At 40.0% G+C, this 22,179-nt stretch overlaps 1 long non-coding RNA gene across 1 annotated transcript in view; it reads left to right on the top strand.

Moving 5' to 3' along the window:
• LOC308563778 overlaps positions 1-22,179 on the top strand; it is a 47,446-nt gene that overhangs the window by 22,089 nt on the left and 3,178 nt on the right. Inside the window, exon 2 of the long non-coding RNA XR_013999843.1 lies at positions 21,205-21,266. This is a non-coding gene — a long non-coding RNA (uncharacterized lncRNA). The remainder of the gene's footprint in view (positions 1-21,204; positions 21,267-22,179) is intronic.

The following is a 22,179-nucleotide window of genomic DNA, read 5'->3' as shown; positions in this document are numbered from 1 at the left end:
AATACCCCAAATATCATATAGGATTTTGGACTCAGATTTCAATTATTTAAAAATCCATCCAAATGCCTTTTCCCTGCTGACAGCTCTGCACTGCCCACTCATATAAAAAGACTCACCAGGAGAATAAATTATTTCTTCCCTTGTCACTGGTAATTTGTGTTCACTAAATTACCTCCAGATCTACTTTCCCAAGTAAAAAATAACTTCATGCTGTTTTTTTCTTCCATGTCCACCTTGGAAAGACATATAGATTTTGAAGTTAACCTCTCTCTGCTAGATACTCAGGAATAATTAAGCTAGTTTTTTTCTTAAATCAGCCAGATGTTTCATTTTAAGATGGAACAATACATGGTTTATTTGACCCGAGTTCTCATGGAAAGGCCATTGCTTTCATTTTGATAGTCCTGTTATGTGAGAGGTAAAAATGAAAAACATCTTTAAGAGAATTTTTTCTTTTTTTTTCTGGGAACAGTGCTTGGTCTCAATAGGAAACCACATTTTTTAAAGAACATGTAAGTTATTACTGATGATGCTTCAGAATCGGATCAAACACTTTAAGCTCCAGCCATCACATTGGGATTTTATCACACTGTTCCTCATAAACTTGAAAAGAGATTTAAATGTCTTACCATGTCAAGATCTGTTCCTGGCAAGGCATCTATTTACATGATTTCTTTGTCACTTTCGTGTTTTCTTCTAATCAAGCTAGGCTAATATGCTTAGGGCACCTTTCATTTTTGTCTTAAAGAATGCTAATAAATGGTTAAGGGTATTTTTTTACAACATGGTGAGTGTTATTTCACAATGTTTCATTAGCCACAAATCCTCAAGTCACTTTTAAGAATTCCAGATGCCTTACTGTAGGTATTTTTGCAGCTGTTTTGTGGGAAATCATGAAAGTGCCACTCTCTTTGGGAAAAAAAAAAAAAGAACATATCTCATTCCTTTAGGGATCAGTCTCTTTTACTGTACTTTATCGTAACAAAAAAGGGCAATGTAAAGACAGCTGTGTACTGTATATATTCCCTCCATCTACTTGAAGTCCAGATAGTTAAAATATCTTCTAATTTGTAAAATAGTTTGATTTTACTTTGAAGGAAGTCTTCCTTTTGAACTGGTTATGATTAGCTCTGAAGTTACAGTTTTATTCCTGCTATTGGCAGGACAAAGTTGAGCCTAAAGAGATTCCTTCCACATCCAACGATTTTGCTTTTGCAATGTATTTTATTGTTGTTTGTGGTGAGATTTATAGTTGAGCCCATACATTCTTCCACCTGGAAGACAACATATTAAATCTAACTGCTGATAACTACTGAATCCTCTTAAGTCGCATATATTTCCTTTGTTAAAATAAATTTACATTTTGAAAGTTATATTCAGAATATTGTGGATATTTGTTCGCTGATATCTTCTTATGCCTCCAGAGTGTTCTGATGCATAGACGGCAGCAGTTTGTCAACAAAAGAGAGAGAAACGTTTCCTTTTGTTGTTTCCAGTATCACACAATCTGTAGTCTTCATTATCTATATCTTGTATCTGAATTGTAATGTTGCTGGTGATCATTTCTTTCAAATAAAATTAAAAATGCTGAGTTGGGGATTTAGGTCTCAAAGACCTTAGTGGAATTCACATTGCTGAGATTTAGGCTACAAAGTCAAGGCTAAGTTTGGAAAACTCCATTAGTAGGACCTGTGATACAAGGAAAAGTGGACTGGACTCCAGAGATTAAGGCTCAGCCCCTGGCTCCTTCTAGCTGTGGTGACATCACTTGGAGTTTATTATTTCAGCTCTCACAGTTTATAGATGTGGAAACTTGGGCCCTGACACACAAAGTTCCATCAGCGCTCTAGAATTCCATAGTCCAATTAAAAATCAAGTCACTAAGGGTAACATTTTTGCCACTTTGTCTCTTACTTTTATTGTTTAAACATGGGCTTATAGACCTCAGACTGGGTTCAAATGAGAGTTGCTCATCCCCCAAACATGCAAAGGCACTCAATAAAGCCATGGGGATGCCACACGGAAAAGACAGTATGTACCCTCAGAGGATGTGACCTCTAGTGAGAAGTAAACATGCAGGCCAGGGATTCCAATACACTGAGGCAGCTCATGGGGTTGGGTAGGAGGAAAGAAACAAACCAAAAAAAAAAACCAAAACATATTCAGGGAGGCAAGAAGACCTCCTGGACGACAAAGCTTTGTGATGCTTGAAGTAGAAGTAGAGGTGGCTCCCCAGGCAAAGGCAATGATGTTTAAAGCATGTTGGGTTGTTATCTCTACTAACGCAGAAGATTGAAGTGGTTGTGGGAGAGGCTGGATGAAGCCAAATTCCTGGGTTCTAAAGATGATTCTAGCAATGCTTTTCCCCATTGCTACTACAGTCCGTGTGGTCTTTCTGTAAATCAATGACTTACCATTCTGTCCCATTCAAAATCTAATTAGACAATAACTCTACCTGGGGAGCTCTCAAAAGAGGAGAAGCACCCCCCCTGCCTTCATTTCTATCTGAGCCATCTCTAAAATCTTCATTTCACATGGACTTGAGGCTCCATTATCATTTCCCTCCAAACTGTTTATTACAACATTTGCGTATAGTACTACTTGTAAGACAACTATTTTCTTAAATTCAATGACATAATTTGCTCTACTGATGTGGTTGGCTTGTGAAATTGTTTCTGCTTTTGTTTTTAAAATGTATTTTATTGGATATTTTATTGGACTTAAGAGAGCACTTGCTTTACATACACTCATATGGCCTTTGGGATCAGATGGCCTTCTGCCTAAATCCATGCTCTTCGAAGTTGAAAAGGAAGTTCTCAGGACAGTGGTACTTTTGTAGAAGGAGTCTGGGAGGGTGAAGTCAGGGACTGCCTTTCAAGTGCTTAGCGCAGCGTGGGGCGTAGTAGGGGGATCAAAAGTGAGAGCTCCTTCCTCCACCTGTGAAAAGGGAGTGAGGCCTCCTGTAGGAGCGCGTGGGCTGGACCGCATGGCACAGAAAGATTTCACCAGCCCAGTGTACTGTTATTGCCCGTCTCTGTAGCCTTTCTATGGGACACAACTCCCCCACCAGCCAGGACTGAGGGTGCAGGTAAATTCAGCACGAATTTGGGCTTCGCAACACTTGTCAAGCAACACGAAGGCCCTTACAAGTCAAAACAGGGTTCTTAGTGGAAGGTAAGGGAGGGAGTAGCAAAGAACTTTTAATATAATGAAAGATGGAGTCAAAGATCATTAAATGGGGTGAAAGACTGGTTGAAAAAGTAGAAAAAAAAATTATTATTTAAGATATGTAATTTTACTTATTTTTATTTTACGTAGATGTAATAATTTAAACCATGCCAATAATAGACATTCTAGCAGGGAAAATTGGAACTCCTAGTTTAATAAAGCAAAACAAATTTGTTATTAGAATTTGGAATGTTAATAATTCATCTGAAGTGATTGGGAATAGCTTGTTTTCTTAACTGGTTTTAAAAAGCCTCTGAAATATTATTTATATTGTTAATTTATTCAGCTAACTTTCCCTGCCTGGACTGTGGAACTGTGAACTTCAGTACAGCTGCTGCTCAAATGTTCACCAATTCCCAAGTGAGGTCCACACTAATGACGCTGTATGAAACTCAGGGGTAAAAAACATTGGCCACATCACTTGCAAACTATTCACAGACATGGAAGATAAAATAGATTCTTAATGAGTTGAGACTCTTGAAAAATATGTTCAAAGGATCTTACTCTTTTCCTCTTGAAATATATAGCGTCACAAAACACATGTGCTTACATAGCTTAGATACATGGGCTAAGAATGTTTTTTAAACTTAAGAAAAAGGTTATAGAAAGAAAAATTCATTTAATTAAAAGGAGTCTCCATAAATACAAAGAGAATAACATTTCAGTATCCTAGGGCTTGCCATGGTCTACTCTGAGACTCAGGATGTGACACTGGAGTAATTAATGGAAAGTCTTGGTAATTTATATCTCACTTTCCAGAAAAGCAAAGGGAAGAGCCACATTCCATGTCCCAATCTGGCTCCCTCCTGTGCCTTCAGACTATTTCACTGAGGCCTCTGACTGCATCCCAGTGACACAACTCACATAATGGTCACAGTCACCAATGCAATGCTGGCGCCAGCGAGCTTTAGTTTGTTAGGAAAAAAATACCACTTTCCATGTATGTTTAAATAGTACAGACACATAATATTAAAAAAACAGAAGCTCTGAGTGTGTAATTTGATGCTCAGCCTTTGCAAAATAGGCAAAGATCCAAATATTTTTCTCTGCTAAAAGAGTTTAAAATTAGTTTCCAGGGGTGAGTTGGCTGGAGAGGCTAACACTTGGGATTGGTGAGCTGTGAAGTTTGATTTGGGGATGATCTGTATTTCTGAGAACCACCAGGGCTCCCAGGGTTAGCTGTGATCCATAAGGAAGACAGGCTGTATGACTGAACTTTCCAGGTTAAAGCCTTGTGTGTGTGTGTGTGTGTGTGTGTGTGTGTGTGTGTGTGTGTGTGTGTGTTGGAGAATGGGGGCAGGACACATATTACTTTTGAAACTTTGGACTTCAATCTTCAATTATGGAACCAAGTAAAGTGAAGCTAGGTCTACCCAAGCTTGGTTACTTATAAATTTGGACTCTCAAATTCCTTGGGATGGAGTGAAAGATTACTAGAGAGAATACACTGGATGAAAGCTGTCCCTCAATGGTAGTGTGTTGATAAGAAGATGGAGGTCACTCACTAGCATGGGAAATGACATTCTCTAGACACACAGCACCCACACTATGCTGGACTCTTTAGGTCAGGCCAATGACATCACAGAGTTTTTAGGTAATCTCCCAGGTGCTCCCCCATTGCTCCCAATCCACCTGCATTTGCCTTTATTTCTCTGATCCAGATATTTGGGTTCTTATGGTAGCTGCTCTGTCTGACTGGGTTCCCTTTTGGGTTTTGCAATGACCCTTGTGGTAAACTGGAGCTCAACACTCCCACCCGATTCTCAGATTTCCCATTGTAGACCCCAGACTGAAAAACAGCTCCCTGGTGGGGCCTACTCCTATCTCTCTCCCAAATGGGTTTTGGACATCTTTTTGACAGAAATAAATGGTTTTTCCTAAGCCCTGTGCAGCAAGAGATAAAGATGACCAATACCTACTTCTTACTTACAAGGAACTTACAATCAACTGTGTCAGGTAAGAAGTCCACAAGGAAACGGGGCTAATGTTATTATGAGTCTTATACTAGGAGTGCTGGAAGAGGGGGGGCAGATACTATCTGCTCTGTGGCTAAGACAAGGGAAGAAACACTTCTCTTTGGAGAGACTAGGTATGTAGTGGTTATGATCCCAGGTATGTAGGATTTTCAGAGATCTAGGAACAGTGTATGTATTAGTTATCTATTGCTGCAGTCATAAATTACTATAGACTTAGCTGCTTAAATCAACACAAATTTATTGCCTCCTAGTTCTGTAGGCCAGAAGTCTGATACAGGTCTCACTGGACTAGAATACAGGTCAGCAAGGCTGCGTTCCTTCTGGAAGATTTGGGAAAGAATCCATTCCAGCCCTGGGCTATTGGAAGAATTCAGTTCTTCCTGGCTGTCAACTAAGGCTGTCTGTAGTTCCATACCTTGCCCATGGTCCCTATATCTCAGAACCAGAAAAAGCATCAACCTCATACTGCACTTCTCTCTGACTCCAATTCTTCTGCTGCATCTTTCTGTCCCTTACGCTTCTGCTCTTATCGGCCCATGTGATTATATTGGGTTTACCTGGATTATTCAGGATACTCCTCAAGGGTAAAGTCAGCCGATTATCAACCTTAATTTTATAACATAATCCCAGGCCTAACTCAAGGGGATGAAGGCTACTGGAGCCAAAGTCCTGCCAAGCTCTGCCTTCTTGTGATGTCACAAGTTGGGGGGAGCAGTAGAGAGCACAGTTGAAATCATGTGTGTATTAAGCACCAACAAGGTGCTAAGTATGATTCAAGTTTAGAAACATAAGGTAAATCAGAATCCATCCCTTCCTCCCCAAATCTCACCTCTAGGGGAAGATGGGCTTCTTTTTAAACAATGACAAAGCAATAATTACAACAGCTATATGCAACATCGACATTTTTGTCTCTTGAATTTTACAAGTTGGCATATATTTATGACCATAAATATTTTTTTGAGCAAGGCATTGGCCAAAATCTGTGAGAAATGGCATGAAATAGAAGGGAGCCCCATCTTTGATCACCCCCTTATTCTCATCCACTGCACTAACTCTCACCTTCCATCCTGATTTCAACTTTTGCCACCAAACTTAGAGTATTCTCTCCTTTAATGATATTCAAAGGCAGAAAAACGGATTGTAAGAACAGCATTCCACTTTGGCACTTTGAAGCTCATTAGTTCCATTTGTAGTCCCCATGGAATCTTCTCTGCTTCCAACACCCACTCGTCTTTCCTTCGTTACCTGTTTTACCCAACTGTACCCTTGATAAGGGAATGGGGACCAGTGGACATGTTATGCATTTTGGAATCTCAGTCACCCCATCACAGCTCTAACACAATGTTACAGACAGTGAGGCCATTCGATAAAAGTTTAGTAAATCAAAACAAAAAAATGACAAAGAAAAACAAGGTTAAAGCTTTGGTTTAGGGATTTTAAGTGGGCAGACAGGAAATGGCATTTGCTTTCTGAGTCTTTTTGTCTTTTTCGTGCAAAGGAGCAAACTGAGTGGCTAGGTGGTGAGGACAGTGTGTGCCTCAGATTAGTGAAAATAAATACAGTTGAAGAAAACTTCCTGCGATTCAAATGCAAAAATAACGGAATTAATATTAGGCTGAAATGCCCCATAAGATACAGAAGTTAAGGCAGGCGAGTAAGGCCAATGGATACATTCGAGAAAACTAGGCATTTAAAGCAGAGGACAAGAGCACGTGACTCCATGTTCATCCTCTGTGGTCTCCTCGCCTCATTCACAGCTGTTTACACTCTGGTTTGGGTACTTTGGAGGGGTCCACATCCTAGACCCTAAAACCTGTGAATATGTTAGACCACATTGCAAAGGGACTTTAAGGTTGCTAATCAGCTAATATAAAAATAGAGAGATGACTCAGGGGGGCTCAGTATAATCAGAAAAATTCTTGAAACTGGAAGGGGAGGCAAAGAATAGAAAAAGATGTGATGATGGAAGCCAAGTCAGAGTGATGCGATGTGAGGACTCCACCTGCCATTGCTGGATTTTAAGATGCATAGAGGGGACATGAGTCAAGGAATGCAGGAGGCCTCAACACCCTGAAAAAGGCAGGGAAACAGATTTTCCTCGAGAGTGTCCAAGAAAAGAATGCAGCCCTCTTGACATCTTGATTTTAACCCACTGAAAACTGTGTCAGAACTGTGAAGATAACACATTTGTGTTATTTTAAGCTTCCATGTTTGTAGTAATTTGTTATAGCATCCATAGAAAACAAATAACTGTAATTGAGCCAACCTCAAATGTGCGCTGGCCAGGGTGGAAGGGCCGTTGGGTATGTGTGGGTAAGCACCCTTCTGCTTGGATCATGCTCCATGCAGAAGGGCTGAGTGACAGACTCTCTAGGATGTCATGAAGAAAGATCACTGTAACTCCCCACTCATAGAGCCCCATATTGTGTAGTCAGAGATAAATTCCCAAGTCCAAGTCTGTTGCAGAGGTTAAAAACTGATATCCTATTGGCTGAATTCAGCATAGACTCTTTTATTTCCATAGAGAATTTTTTAAAAATTTGAATTAGTTACCAACATTTAAAGATGCCACCTAAGCATCCAGATTTCTGACTTTTCTTGTGGAAAAAATCAGAAAATGTTGCCACACTTGCAATCCCAAGGGAGTGGAGTAGTGGCTGTCCTTCGAAGTATGCTCCATCCCCACCACTCTACCATCTCACATCCTCTCCGTCTTATCCTGTTATGCGGCCCTGTAGCTACTGAGTGTGCAACCTCCAGCATACAGCTTGTATCCAATACACGTTTCAGAACAGGTTTAACTAGGGTAAGTTATTCAAGGGAATCTAGGCAGTCTCAATGCGTTCATCATGTGTGAGAGCAAAGAGTACCTTCATTCATTTCAGAAATAAAGACTCTCAGAGGTGAAATAGTTTGGGCCCATTCCTCCATTCCTTCCAAATTCTCCTCCTAAGCGGTACCAAGACATGCTGGCATTGGTGCCTGATAGGGAATTTCCAGGACTACTTACGACTCTGATTCTGACCAGCTAAACCTTTACCTCCATAATTTATCTAAGTCTCACATCAACAGATAAGGAGAGAATTTTCCAAAGGACATAAATCAAGCTGGAACATTTATTTTCAAGATGGCAGATGAGCTCGAACAGAACGCCCGGTGGTCCAACAGCATTTTCACGCGTGCAGAGCCGAGGCTGAGGGAAGGCCCTGTGCACCCTGTGCGCTTTTATTAGATGAACAACATGTAAGCCCGGCATCAGCTGCAACGCGATCTGCTATTGCAAAACACACTCAGGAATCCTGACGCGCTGGCTGTTATGCTTGGCTTTATTACCGACGTATCTTTTTACTCATATCTGAATGCCCATGGTTATGGGCCAAAATTTTCAGAAAAGTGATACCTTACAAGATCGCACTTGAAACGGCTCTGAACAGCGATGGGAGGTCATAGATATGGGAACAAGAGAGGAAAGTCAGCTCACAAAAGGGTCAGTGTCCTGAGCGGCCGGGCAGGAATGTACCTTTTCCGTCACAGGCCCCGGTCCCCGGCGCACAATGTAGTGGATAATCAGCCATAGCGGGGCGAGGAAGGGGCCCTGCGGCTCCTGACACGGCCTCTGCGGGCGTGATGGATGTGGGGAAACCCAACCCTTCCCAGGGGGTCAGGTGGCACTGTCAAGACAAAGAGCGCAAACAATTCGGCCCTGGAAAAGAACTTCCCCTTTTCCTTTTTTGGAGATTTCTGCCAAAAAGTTATAGTATCCAGCCATCCCCTATTAAGTTGGAAATCTATGCAAAGAAGGAAAAATGAAGCCAAAGTGAAACCCTGAATAGAAATATTTCCTGGGTAGGACATATTTAAATTGTGCACAAATCTTAGTAAAAATAAATAAACAGATACATTTTAAAATGACAATTAATAAGGAAATAGATACATAAGTAGATAAATAAATAAATTTTTTAAAGTGACATTTACTTCCAAGATTGAGTCACAAACATCTGCTTTCTGGATTACAGAGTGAGACCCTATCCAAGTTTGAAAAAACGTCTCTCGCTTAGATCTTTCCTTTGGGGCCTGAGGATAAAAACAAGCCAGGGGTGGATGAGTCTCCCTCTGACCCTGGGGGCTGGCCGGAGCGGACAGAGAAAGGAAACACAGAATGCAGGCGTGGCTGCTGTTCCAACTGGAAAAACCTTGCTAAAGCTTCCTTCGGCCTTTTCATTGCCTCCCTGTCTTTTTATATCTCTGAGCAGTGATGCTAATTGGATCTGGATTTAGTTGAGCTTTTGATAAAATACATACCACTACCCCATCCTCCCCTTTCTCCCTACCCAGGCCCCAAGGAGTTTTGAGAAATATCTATAAATTTTCTTAATTGCCAGGCAGTTTTTCCACTTCTAGGCAACTGGCTTCCCTTAGCAGTAATGTCAGAATCTGACCTTCGACACCGGGGGCTCGAGTTTGATGACTACCAAATGGTAAAGGCGCCTTTGGATTTACTTGCCTTTCTTCACTGTAATGCTGGGCTTTAGATGCCCGGCCTTGGAGCAGGTAAGCTCTTTAGTCCTGGTTCAAGTGGGTGGAAATGTGCCAATTCAGAAGGGAACCCGGGGGGGCACATGCACCTGTGTGTGCTGAGCTGCACCTCGCTTGAAGCCCACAGACACTTCAGAGGTCACCTTTGTCAGCCTAGTTTTGACAAATAAGGAATTTGCAGAAATTAAGTAAGTTGATAATCTCAAGCCAGTAAGTGGCAAAGCTGGTGTTCCTCATTCTTACTCCCAATAGAAACTTCTGGAAAGATACTTTGAGGTTTGCTCTTTTGAACTTCTTATCACTTATATTATTCCTGGTTATGAAGAATTTCCACCCAGAGAATTGCATGTGACAGTCAGAGCTTTGCAGAAGTGGTTATTAGCAGGTCTCAGCTCAAAATTAATTTCCACTTTCAGACCCAGACAACATCGCAGAGGAAGACTGTCAGGACAGAAGATGAGGGTGGCCATATAATTTAGGGGATTTGGGTCACTCTACCTGCCCTGACACCACCCACAGCCACCAAGTTGCTCCTGTGGCTGTAAATGTATGGCTCCTTTTAAATAAGTAAGAATTTGAATTGTGACAGGTTTATGGGAAAATGGCAACAGCAGACTTGTTTCTGAGGGACCAGATCAATGGGCAGCTGGACAGTCAATGCAAACTGAAAGTAGAAGACAGGCAATTAGAGGAATGAAGGGATCCTTGGGTAACTACTTACTCTCTACCTTCCTCCTCCCAGCAATCCTTTGGTTGATTTTGTACTTTGCAGCTCATGGAGTCCATTTTTATTCAAGACAGCCCATCTTGTGTGTTTATACAAAAGGACAGAGAAGCAACATGCAAAGGTCATGAGGTATGGAATTAGAATATCTGGTTTCAAATTCATGCACCACACTGAAATACTGTGTGATCTCCAGCTGATTACCTAACCTGTCTGGTCCCTTCTCTAAGTCTTACTGGGACAATATAAGTAACAGTGCTTGGCTTATAGTGGGCATGTAAAAAAATGCTTTTTATCTTTACTCTTCTCATTTGTTTTATCAGGAATGCACTGATCCTGAGGGATTGTCCTCTTTTTTGCAAGCCTCAGATATTCTATGGATTCCTTAATTTTTTGGTGTTCTTGAATATTGAAATCCTATATTCCACTTGTGATCTGTGTAATCCTGAAAATATTGTTTAACTTCTCTGAGCATCTTTTTTTAAGCCATAAATGGATAATAATAATTATGATGTAGCTCATTTCTAACCAAAGAGCATTTAATATCTTCTCTACAGACAGGACCTAGCTTTGAGGTTCAGACAGTTGGCAGAATCTCTCAATTTCAGGGAAGATCCAGGCCCAGCAGACACATTCTGATTGATGTAAAATAGCAATAACAATTTCCATGAGTGCTCTAGGGAAAGCAGGAATAATAAACACGTCTAGCCAAAGAAATGGAAAGGGAAGGTTTAAGGTAGAGCCTCAAGAGGAGAATGGCGTTTATCTCTCCTTTCCCACTTGGGCTGCTGCTGGTGGACATGGTTCCTGGAGAATTGGCAGCATCTTGAATCCATGAGGTGACATTCATAGGATGAAACCAATGTGCTAAAGATGACAGAAGGGATGGCTGGAAAGACCCTGAAGAGTCCTTGGTAACCCCTTGGAATTGCTAAATGAGTCCTTGGCTGTCCATTTTTGTACTTCTTGTCATATGAGATAATTAATGCTTAAGCTACTGAAGTCAAATATTCTCTTACTTGCAACTAAAGTATTCCTGATTCTGTAGCTATATGTATGCTTCTCAGAATTATGAATAACTGCCCTGAGAATTATGAATAACATAGTAAAGCATCTAGAAAGTGCCTGTCATTTAGTAAATACCTGGCAATCATGTAGCTTACATTTCTTATAGCTGTTAATAAACAGTATCTCTAAGAATGCAGTGGGGACCTCATTAAATGGAAGCTCAGTGAAGCACTTACTCAAGGTGCTACAGAGGAAATTCATACATTGCATTGAATCTACTCAGGGTCTTTAAATCTCATCTCATTGAAATTCTATGAGATTTTATCAATGCACAAATAAAATTATAAGTTTAACTAAACTTAAAGATATTGCAACTCAGATAAAATGAAACAGGAATAAACAGAAGGTTTTGATTACCAAGGAATGGTTGATTTTATTTAACCACAAGTAAAGCTCTTCTTCCAAGCTCTTCTCTTCTCCCCTGACAGTGAGTTCATTTGACTTATCTTTTTGGCCTGAGCTGAATTTCAAATCTGTCAGTGTCACCCACTGTTTGGATAAACAGCTGGCAAGGGAAAGAAAGTTGGAACTGAGACTAAACTGCCACTTGTTGATTGTTTGAAGATTATAAGTTGTCTAGAAAGCAGAAAAAACACTGAAAATACTAACTATGGGCAAAAGTAGTTCATTCATAAATTCAATCAACATTTATGAAGGTCCTGTGTTTGGCAGCTGGAAAACAAGGTCAATAACAAGGCCTGGTCATTATGGGCTAAGAAACAACCTTGCAGAGAAAGTACATGCAAAAAGCTATGAAATTGACCTCGTAGTGAGAATGATGATGATGAAAACACTGCTACTTCTGGGATTGCTGCTGTCGATGGCTATCAGTGACTGATCGCTTCCCACGAACCAGGTACTATCCTAAGAGGGTTTTTTTAACCTAATTGTCTCTTATGATCTTTATTATAATTTCTGTGGTCAGTCAATTGTTACGTATGTTTTCACTGACCGCACTGAGACCTGAATGTACACAACCAGGACTTTCTAATTCCAAAGCTCATAGTCCTAACTAAGCCATGGTAGAGGTTTGAACAGGGTAAAGTGGAGGTTGAAAGGGAGGAAGTTGTAAATTCCGCTGGGGGGACTGGGGCGGGGGTAGGGCTGGGGGAAGGATAAGAAAAGGTTTCAGATAGGAAGGGAACTTCCATGGACACTTACCTTTGTGGAAAAAAACTTCTTGGAAAAAAATGTGTGGTCCACAGTTCTTCAGCATATTTTCTAATATAAAAGAGTGAGGGTAGGATGGAAGCAAAATAGAGTCTGAACTGGCCCAGTGCTCTGGGAATGCTGCAAGCTCCAGTGCATCTGGGACTTCAGGGACCTGGGGAAATTATTAGAGTCATTTATTCTGCTCTAGTACTTGAAATCTCATGAAGAAAAGGTTTTCTATGAATACAAAATATTGTGACGGTCTACATTAGACCAGAGAAACATTAGACTTAAAGAGAAGGGGAGAAGTCTGAACATATTTATTTAGAACATGAGAGTGGGTACTCATGCCAAAAATAATCCATTACAGCAGAAACCGACTCAGGCAGGGACTGCACTAACACAGCAGAAGATGTGGCACAAAGGTTTGGTGGCTGTATTTCATGCCAATCAGGTCCCTCCACACCCGAAATTAACCTGTAGACTCTCCTCATCGATTCCCTGTCTTGTTCTATGGCTTCAGGCCCAGTGGTATAATTTTCAGTACTCCACTTGTTCTGTAGGGTTTTGCCCTATAGTTTCAACTAGTAAGTATTTCAACACAGCTAAATTCTGGCCAACACTGTGAAATACAATAGATAAACTAAAGTAAGATTTTGCTGACTCTTGGATTCAAATATCAAATTTTAATTACTTGAAGAATTTATTTTCTAGTAGAGATTCTCTTTCTAGTAGATAAGGACTTGAACTGAATACTTTTTTATTCTTGTTAAAGTGTATGCAACAGTTCATATGCCTGCCTTACTTGAGGTCATGATAAAATGTACCAAAATGATTTAGAACTGTCTGATTCCTCAAAATAACTTTAAATCACTTACCTCACAGTTGAATGTTTTTCTATTATAAAACAGTTTCAGCAAGTTTTAAGAAGGATAACATCTCCTGTTGCTTTCATCATATGAGTACTTTAATTAATTCTTACAGGATTAATGATGGCAAATAAAAATTATCTTTTTTTCTTGTTAAAACGAACAAGCTAATAAATTCTCAGCCTAGTCACATTGGCCTGCTTTCTGTTCCACAAGCACACCAAGCGCTTTTCATTCTTTAAGCCTCATCACTTGTTGTTTCTTTTTTTACCCCCAAAATTTTTCACATAAATGTTTGGTTGGGTCCTTTTTGTCTTTCATATCTTACTCAGGTCAAATGTCAGATGTTTCCAGTTTGGAAAATGGGGCTACCATTCACCAGTTAAGCAGACCGAAAACCTGGGAGGTTCTTGTCTATTTTCCTAGTCCCTCCATATCCAATGCATCAGCCTGTCCTGTTGATTCTATTTCTGAGTTTTACCTGGAATTTGACCATGTCCTGTCACTTGTATAAGCCACTGTCCTCTTTCATCCAGATGAACACAACAGCAAGATTTTCTTGTGCCAGGACCTTTGCATCTGCTGTTTGCCCTGACTTGGATGACATGACCTTCCCAGGATCTCTTAATATATGTTTTAACACCATCTATATTAAGGTGGCCCCTTCTTGAATTCAGACCTCAGCTTAAATGTTATCTCTTCAGTAAGGCTTTTCCTCACCACGAAACCTATGTGGCCCTCACCCCAGGCACTTTCCAGCTCATTTGTGTGTTTTAGTCTCTTAATAGCACTTAATGTCATCTGAAATTATTTCAGTTATTATCTCCTTGTTTCTTGTATGTTTCCATTGACTAGAATGTATGCTCCATGCAGGCCGGATCTTGTCTGGATTCGCGGTCTGTCCACTGCTGAATTCCCAGAGTTTAGCCTGGTGATCTATATTGAGACAGTGTTGGTTGGTTGAATGAACAATAAGGCCAGACCATGTAAGAAACAAGGAACACAGGTTCTTGAGTTACCACCTGTGAGACAGTTTTCCCAAACAAACATCCAAGCCCATGACAGGTTTTTAGTCATATATGATTCTGTTTTATTTGCATAAACCTTGACTTGGACAGTGCCCATAATATTCCATAGAGTAATTGTCAGAATTTTTTTTTTTAGTTAGCCCCTAAGTATTTATTGAGCACCAGGAATGTGTCTAGTTGTTGGAGGCTGAAAGATAAGCAAGTTATCCTTGTCGTTACGGGGTTCAGAAGGCCTTGGGGACTTAGTAGCCTTGGAAATAAGAGGAGACTAGGATGGATGAGAGGGTTCATGTCTCAGGTGTCTACAAGTTATTTATGCAGTCTCATTTTACACTGATGATATGATGATGACCGAAATGATTTTCTTTTTCAATGTTTATTATTTGCCAGGTTCTGTGCTAAGTTTAACGCACACTACCATTTAATTCGCATGGTCACTTGATGAAATGCTCATTGTTAACATCCCAATTTTACAAGTGATGAAAATGAAACATGAGAATGTTACGTGTTCAGAGAGACATAGCTAATTCTACTAGGGCGGGGGTTCAGGCCAGGCAGCCTGATCCCAGAAGCCATGCTTTTAGCCCTCCGACTCTCTAGACCTAAGGAGCAAGTGTAATGATAAGTTCCTTTTTGGAGGTGCAGAAATTGAAGACCAGAAAGAATGAGTAAGGTGCACAAGAGAAGTTGTGAAATTGGTACTTGAACTTTGTCTGACTTCAGCAACACGATGTGACACTAATGCTGAAGGCTCAAAATCAATCTTAGACTAAGAACTAGAAATAGCTTTAGGTATATTATTTCCAAACAATTTCTCATTTTACAAATAACTTGTAATCACTAAAATCACTAATCTGAACAAATCAGAAGCTGGTTCTACATAGCAAAGGGGAGTTATTGTTTGAAATATTATTTCTATTAAAAACAACAACAAGATGAGGGATCCAGGTGGTAACACAGCTCTTCATAAGAAATTCAAGTGCCTCACTGTTTCTCTGCAATAGGAAGGCAACATGGGAAAAGATTCTACAGACACTAACACCATTGTAGGGAGCTTCAGGACCCAGAGATTTTCATGAGAGTGGAAATGCCCTTCGAGATCAAAGCAAATTGTCTTCCAAGCGGCGTCCAGTGGGCCATCTCTAAAAAGTGACCCACTGTTCGGCAAGGCTCTTTCCAGGACACTGAATTGGAGCCAGCTGGTGCCCGAAACGTACCTTGTGTGTCACCTTCTGATCTCTGTTTGAAGGCCAACTGTATGCAATTAAGCGTAACAGACACAGAGCTTGGGCTAAGCCCAGGATGTAACTTGTTGAATGAATAGCAATTGACTTGAAAATTGGACAAATGGATTGAGTTTCTTTCTTCGTCTTCTTCTTCTTCTTCCTCTCCCTACCCCCCCCCCCCCCCCCCAGCAAGATTAGATTAAATTCTCTGGGCCTAGTTAATCAGTGTTTGCAGTTTTTGAGAAGGATGCTATTGGGGGATAGCACTGCACGGCTGCTCGTTAGGATTCGAGTAGGCTGACATTTTTACCCAAACATGTGCATCACTAATGGGAATGTAGAAATGGCTCCAAGTGAAGGTGTGTTTTGGTCTTTTAGTATGTCCCTTATAGTGGCCAAATAATGCAAACATTTTTTTTCAAAAGCTCTTGCTGTGTCTCCTACTTTCCTAGACAAAGGAATTTCCTTGAAAATTAAACAAACAAACAAACAAACAAACAAACACACATAATGCCACTGGTTTTACCCAACAGATTCTAATTTAATTTGTGTGGGGAGTGACATGAATATAGGGATTTTTAAAAGCACCCAAAGCAATTCTAATATATAGCAGAGTTTGAGAACCACTCAGAACCACTTTTAAACCCCTTCACTCTGATGAGGCACCAGCTGTAAGCATGTTTTACACCATTATGTTTGCTGAATATAAACATCACAATGCAAACTCTTTCACCCAAGATCCCTGGGCTGCTTGTGGACGATCTTTGGAAAAGTTTGAATTTGTAAACTGATAATTCCATGGGCTCCATATGGTTCCTGTTATCTTGAGGGAACTATACACATTTGCCTTGCCCCAGGATGAAAAGATAAATAACAGATGTGGGTAATTTTTATCTTAATTGTACTGAACAATAATAGAAAAATAAGAAATGAAGGAGGCAGAGAGAGAAGCGGAAGGCATGAAAATAAAACAAATTAATTATTCTAAGTTATATCTTTGGATGTTTAAAATCCAATTCTACAGGAGATCACAAGTAGCTATCATATAATGCTCCATTTCTAAGGGGCCAGCTCTACAGTGACAAGAACCAATATGAAAATTTTGGGTGTTAATAGAGTAAACTTAATCAAGTTGTTAATAACAATGGTAGCTAAAATTTATATGTAGCTTACTATGTACCAAGCACTGTTTAAAAATTTACATTAAGCATTACATCTTACATCTAAGCATTTTACATCTACTAAGTACTATCTTACATAATCCTCATTACAACCCTGGTATAAATACTATTAATGCTCCTACTCTACAGATAAAGAAACTGAAACCCAGAGAATTTAAGTAACTTGTCCAAGGTGACACGGCTACTGTGTGGTGTAACCACCAACTGAGCCCAAACAGTCCAGTCTCAGATACCGTTCAGAGGTATCCCAGAGGCACAGGTGATGACCTGGTGACAGCTCCTTTGCAGAAGGAAGGCCAGTGCTGTCTACAGAGGTGAAGCAGAGTGTAAAGCTGAAAGAATTCCATGGGAGAAAGGCTGGGCAATAACAGAATAATAATCATACCAGACACTGGTGTGCCAGGTCCTGAGTGACGTTTGGGTTTGATTCCCATCTTCTCTGCTTTTTTATTTTTATTTTTTATTTTTGCTTCGCTGCTGGCAGCTGGGAGTCGCTTCCAAGGTTTGGCGATCATGAATAAAAGGGTTATAAACATCTGTGTGTAGGTTTTTGTATGGACCTAACTTTTTGACTCTTGAGTAAATACCAAGGAGCGTGATTACTGGATCATATGGTAAGAGTGTGTTTAGTTTGGTAGGAAACTGCCTGTCTTCCACGGTGGCTGTGCCATTCTGCATGCCTACCAGCAACAAACGAGAGTGTCAGTTGCTCACGCGCTCCCCAGCATTTGGTGCTCTCAGTGTTCTGGGGACTGGCCATTCCAACAGGTGTGCATTGGTATCTCATGGTTGTTTTAATTTGCATTTCCCTGATGACATGCTATGGAGCACCTTTTCATATAGTTATTTGCCGTCTGCACATCTTTAGTGAGGTATCCCTTAAGGTCTTTGGCTTATTTTTTTAATTGGGTTGTTTGCTTTCTTATTGTTGGGTTTTAAGAGTTCTTTGTATATTTTGGATAACAGTTCTTTATCAAATATGTCTTTTACGAATAGTTTCTTCCAGTCTGTGGCCTGTCCTTTTATTCTCTTGAGAGTGTTTTTCACATAGCAGAAAATGTCAATTTTAATAAAGTTCAGCTCATCAGTTATGTCTTCCATGGATTATGCCTTATTACCTTTTAAAATTTAAAAGAATATGAACTTATAGTCTTCTTTCTATCCTTTTTCCCCGCAGATATTTTTGTTATTTATTTTTAATTTAATTCCCTTGTGATCGGAGATAAGATTTTGTATGACTTGCATCCCTTTATGTTGAGACTTGCTTTATGGCCCGCAACATGGTGTCTTTTGGTGATTGCTCCATAAATTTAAAAGAATGTATTTTCTGCTGTTGTTGAGTGGTCCTTCTGTAAACGTCAGTTCGGGCAAGTCAGTTGACAGTGTTATTCAAGTCTTCTATTTCATTGCCGATTTTCTATCTACTTGCTCTATTAATTAATAAAAGAGTGATACTGGCATCTCCAGTTATAATTGTGGATTATCTATTTCTACTTGCAGCTTTGGTTAGTGTTAGCATAATATAACTTTTTCCATCCATTTTCCTTTAGTCAGTGTATCTTTTTGTTTATATGAGTATGTATTAAATTCCATTACACTGTATGTAATGCTACATCTTATATACAGAATATATTTGGGTCTTGATTTTTTTTTATCCAATCTAGCAAATTTTGCTCATTAATTAGGGTATTTAAGCCATTTACATTTCATGTGGTTATTACTATGGGTTAAATTAAAATCTGTTTTGCTATTTGATTTCTACTTATCCTATTTTTGTTCCCCTTTTCCTCGTTTTTTGCCTTCTTTCATATTTTTAATTTCACTTTGTCTTCTTTACTAACTTAGCAGTAACTCTGTTTTGGTGTTTTAGTGGGTGCTTTCGGGTTTATAGTATGCATCTTTAAGTTGCCACAGTCTACCTTTTCCAGATGGTATATTTACATATACTGTAAGAACTCTGTCCTAGGTAATTCCACTTCTCCCCTCCCGTAATTGTCATCATACATTTTACTTCTACCAATATTATAAACCCCACATGATTTTGTAATTATTTTTGTTTAAACAATGATATTTTAATTAAATTTAAATAAGGAAACTATTATATACTAATCCACATAGTTATAATTTGTGGCATTCTTTATTCTTTTATAGATTTATATTTCTATTGATACCATTTTCCTTCTGACTCAAGGTGCTGATAATACATTTTTTTCAAAGCTTTTCTGTACTTAAAAATTATTTTCTTCATTTAAAAAATGTTTTTTGGTGACAGACTAGGTTGACAGTTTTTTCCCTTCAGTACTTTAAAAACATTTTTCCACTGTCTTTTTACTTACACTGTTTTCAATGAAAAATCTTTTCCGAATGTATAGGGTGTCCCTCAAAAATGTATACACACTTTACGGCTGATAGTTCAGTTGATGTTTCTTTCTTTGCAGATTTAACCCACTGTAATTAATAATTATTCAAAGTGTGTATACCTTTCTGGGGGGACGCCCTGTGTTTTTTACGTATTTTGCGAGCTATTTTATCATGCTATACCCTGGTGTGTTTTTCTGCAGGTTTCTCTTGTTTTGTGTTCATTGAGATTCTTGGATCTGTGGATTTACAGTATTTTATTTATTTGAAAATATTTCAGACATTATTTCTTCAAACTCTCCCACGTCCTTTAGAGCTTCAGTTATGTGTACATTGCATCACTTGATGTGATCTCACACCTCACTGATGCTGTTTGTTGCTTTCACTTTTTTATTTGTTTTGCTGTTTTTCTCTCTCTGTTTTACTTCAGAGAGTGGCTCTGGCTGTTTCCAAGTTTGCCAGTCTTTCCTTTTGCAATGCATAGTCTTTTGACTTACTTTCCCCCTCATTATGGTTTACATTTTCTGGCTTCTTCACATTCCTTGTAACTCTTGATTGGATGTAAGACACGGTGAATTTTACCTTTTTGGGTGCTGGATATTCTCCCAACATTTAAAAACATATTCTCGATCTTTTCTCTGGGATGCTGTTGAGTTACTTGGAGACAGTTTGATCCTTTGAGGACTTGATTTTAAGATTTGTTAGGAGGGACCAGAGCAGTGTTTAGTCTGGTACTAATTACCCCGCTTCTGAATATTCTCTCCAATGCTGGGTGAATTATGATGTTTTCCTGTATGACGGTGGAAACAGGCATCACTACCCGCTTTGTGTGAGCGCAAAGAACTTCCTCCTGAGCCTTTTGGGAAGGTCTTTCCCCAAACTCAAGCAGCCTTCACGTTCATGCATGTTCACTACTCTGTTTAACACAGGAAGGGAAGCCTCCGCGGCTCTCGGGTGTTCTCTCCCACGCCCTTCAGCCCCGGGGCAGAGCGTTCTCTCGGCCGGCAGGGGTGCCCGGGGGGAGGAACTCAGGGGCTCTGGCCGGCGCACGGCACAAGCAGGCTCTTCCAAGGCCCGAGGGAATGTCTTGCGGGGCAGTAAAGCACAGTATAGTGCAAATCGAACAATATCATTCTCACAGAAGTCAAGAAACATGAAAACGCCACCCGTGTTTCCAACCATATTATTTGAAAGCGAAGCTGATTACCCTTGTAGTAGTGTTGCTGAAAGAAAAAAAAGAAGTTAACAGAAAGTTAACAGTTTCTCTTATTGCCTATAGCCATAGACACTGAAATATTATGTGTATTCTCTCAATAAAAATATATAAACCTAATCAATAATGGCAAATACATGCTTATATGTTCTACATATTTAAATATAGTTAATTTATAGTACATATTTTTAAGTATAGTTAACTTGCATTATACAAAATTGTTGAATATATATCTCCATTAATTGTCCACTATTTTTTTCTAATAAATTTATCACAGTGTCTCAACAATTTAAAAGAGGTACAATTTTAAAGATAGTATTTTTAAAAAACCAGCAGTTTCTGTCTGTATGTATATACGCATATATATGCACACATATAAACACATGTGTACACATATACAAATATGTTCTGACCCACTGGGAAGTGAAAACAGTGTTCCATTTTGTGCTGTTTGTGCAGTGCATGTGTGTGAGGCTGCTATGGGTGGGAGAGGGTTTCAGTTCAGAAGGGGCCCCTCCATGAATCTTCCCCAACTCCCAGAACAGAATGAACTTCCTCTCTGAGCACCTTGCTTGCATCTCTAAAACAGATCCTTCACTCTGTCTCGTGTGAGGCTCCACTGTGCACGTTTCTCTCCTTTTCTAGAGTTAAGTGATGTTGCAAGACACTTGCCTGGGGTTCCTCTTGCTGTCTGAACGTGGAGGCAGGTATGTCAATATGTGTTTGAATGTTTCTTTCAAAGTAAACCCTCTTCTGGTCAATAACAATCAGTTTTTGCTCACTATTGATTTTCTTTTCGGATGGGGTGTTTGTTAACACATCTCAGTCTTTAAAGAATGAGGGATAAGTGTGAAAACAGATACTTTTGCTCCCTATATTTATTTCGAGTTTTAATTTACTTTCAGGCAAGTCGTTTCAATATATGACTTTCCCCTGGGTGAGAGGCTAACAGAGTGGGAGGAATGTCATTTTTCAGTCGACAGAAATAGAGGTAAATGGATCTGGTGCCCACATGGCCTGTGGATGCTGGCGGCCAGCCAGAGTTCAGGTCTCAATTAAGCAGATTAGGCCAAAGAAAGCACAAATGCAAACCCAGGCAAATTACCAAAAATTACTGTTATTCCAGCATTCCAACACACTGGATTTCTGAGTATAAACTCTCCCCCACCAAAATATGATGGGCTAAGACCGAGGACAGCAAATTCTTTCTCCAGCTCCAGATCTGCCGACTTGGCTTTCAGAGGCGCAGGGGCCCGGCCTGAGCCTTCCCCTCCCGGGCAGCGGGCCTCTGGGACCCGCGCGGACCCCGAGCGCACTGCCGATTCATCATGTCAAAGGCAGCACTTGCTCTGCAGGCCTCGTTGGAATAACCACATCACACAATGGTTTCTTTCTAAATAAACAGACGAGAAGAGCTGGCCGATAAGGCCCTTATAGCATATTCCTGGCGAAATTCAATCAGCAGCCCCTGAACTCAGACAAGCAGCCTTGTATGCCGGCTGGCCGGCCGGGGGACGGTATCATCCGTCCTGCGCGGGCCCCGTAATTGCATTTCATTCCTGACTCCTGCAAAATAATGACCTCTCCTCCCATGGTTTGCAGAGCACATGGGGAGGAAAT

Source organism: Miniopterus schreibersii, assembly GCF_964146895.1.
Source record: "Miniopterus schreibersii genome assembly, chromosome: 11".
NCBI lineage: Eukaryota > Metazoa > Chordata > Mammalia > Chiroptera > Miniopteridae > Miniopterus > Miniopterus schreibersii.
This window is presented reverse-complemented; position numbering and strand designations above follow the sequence as displayed.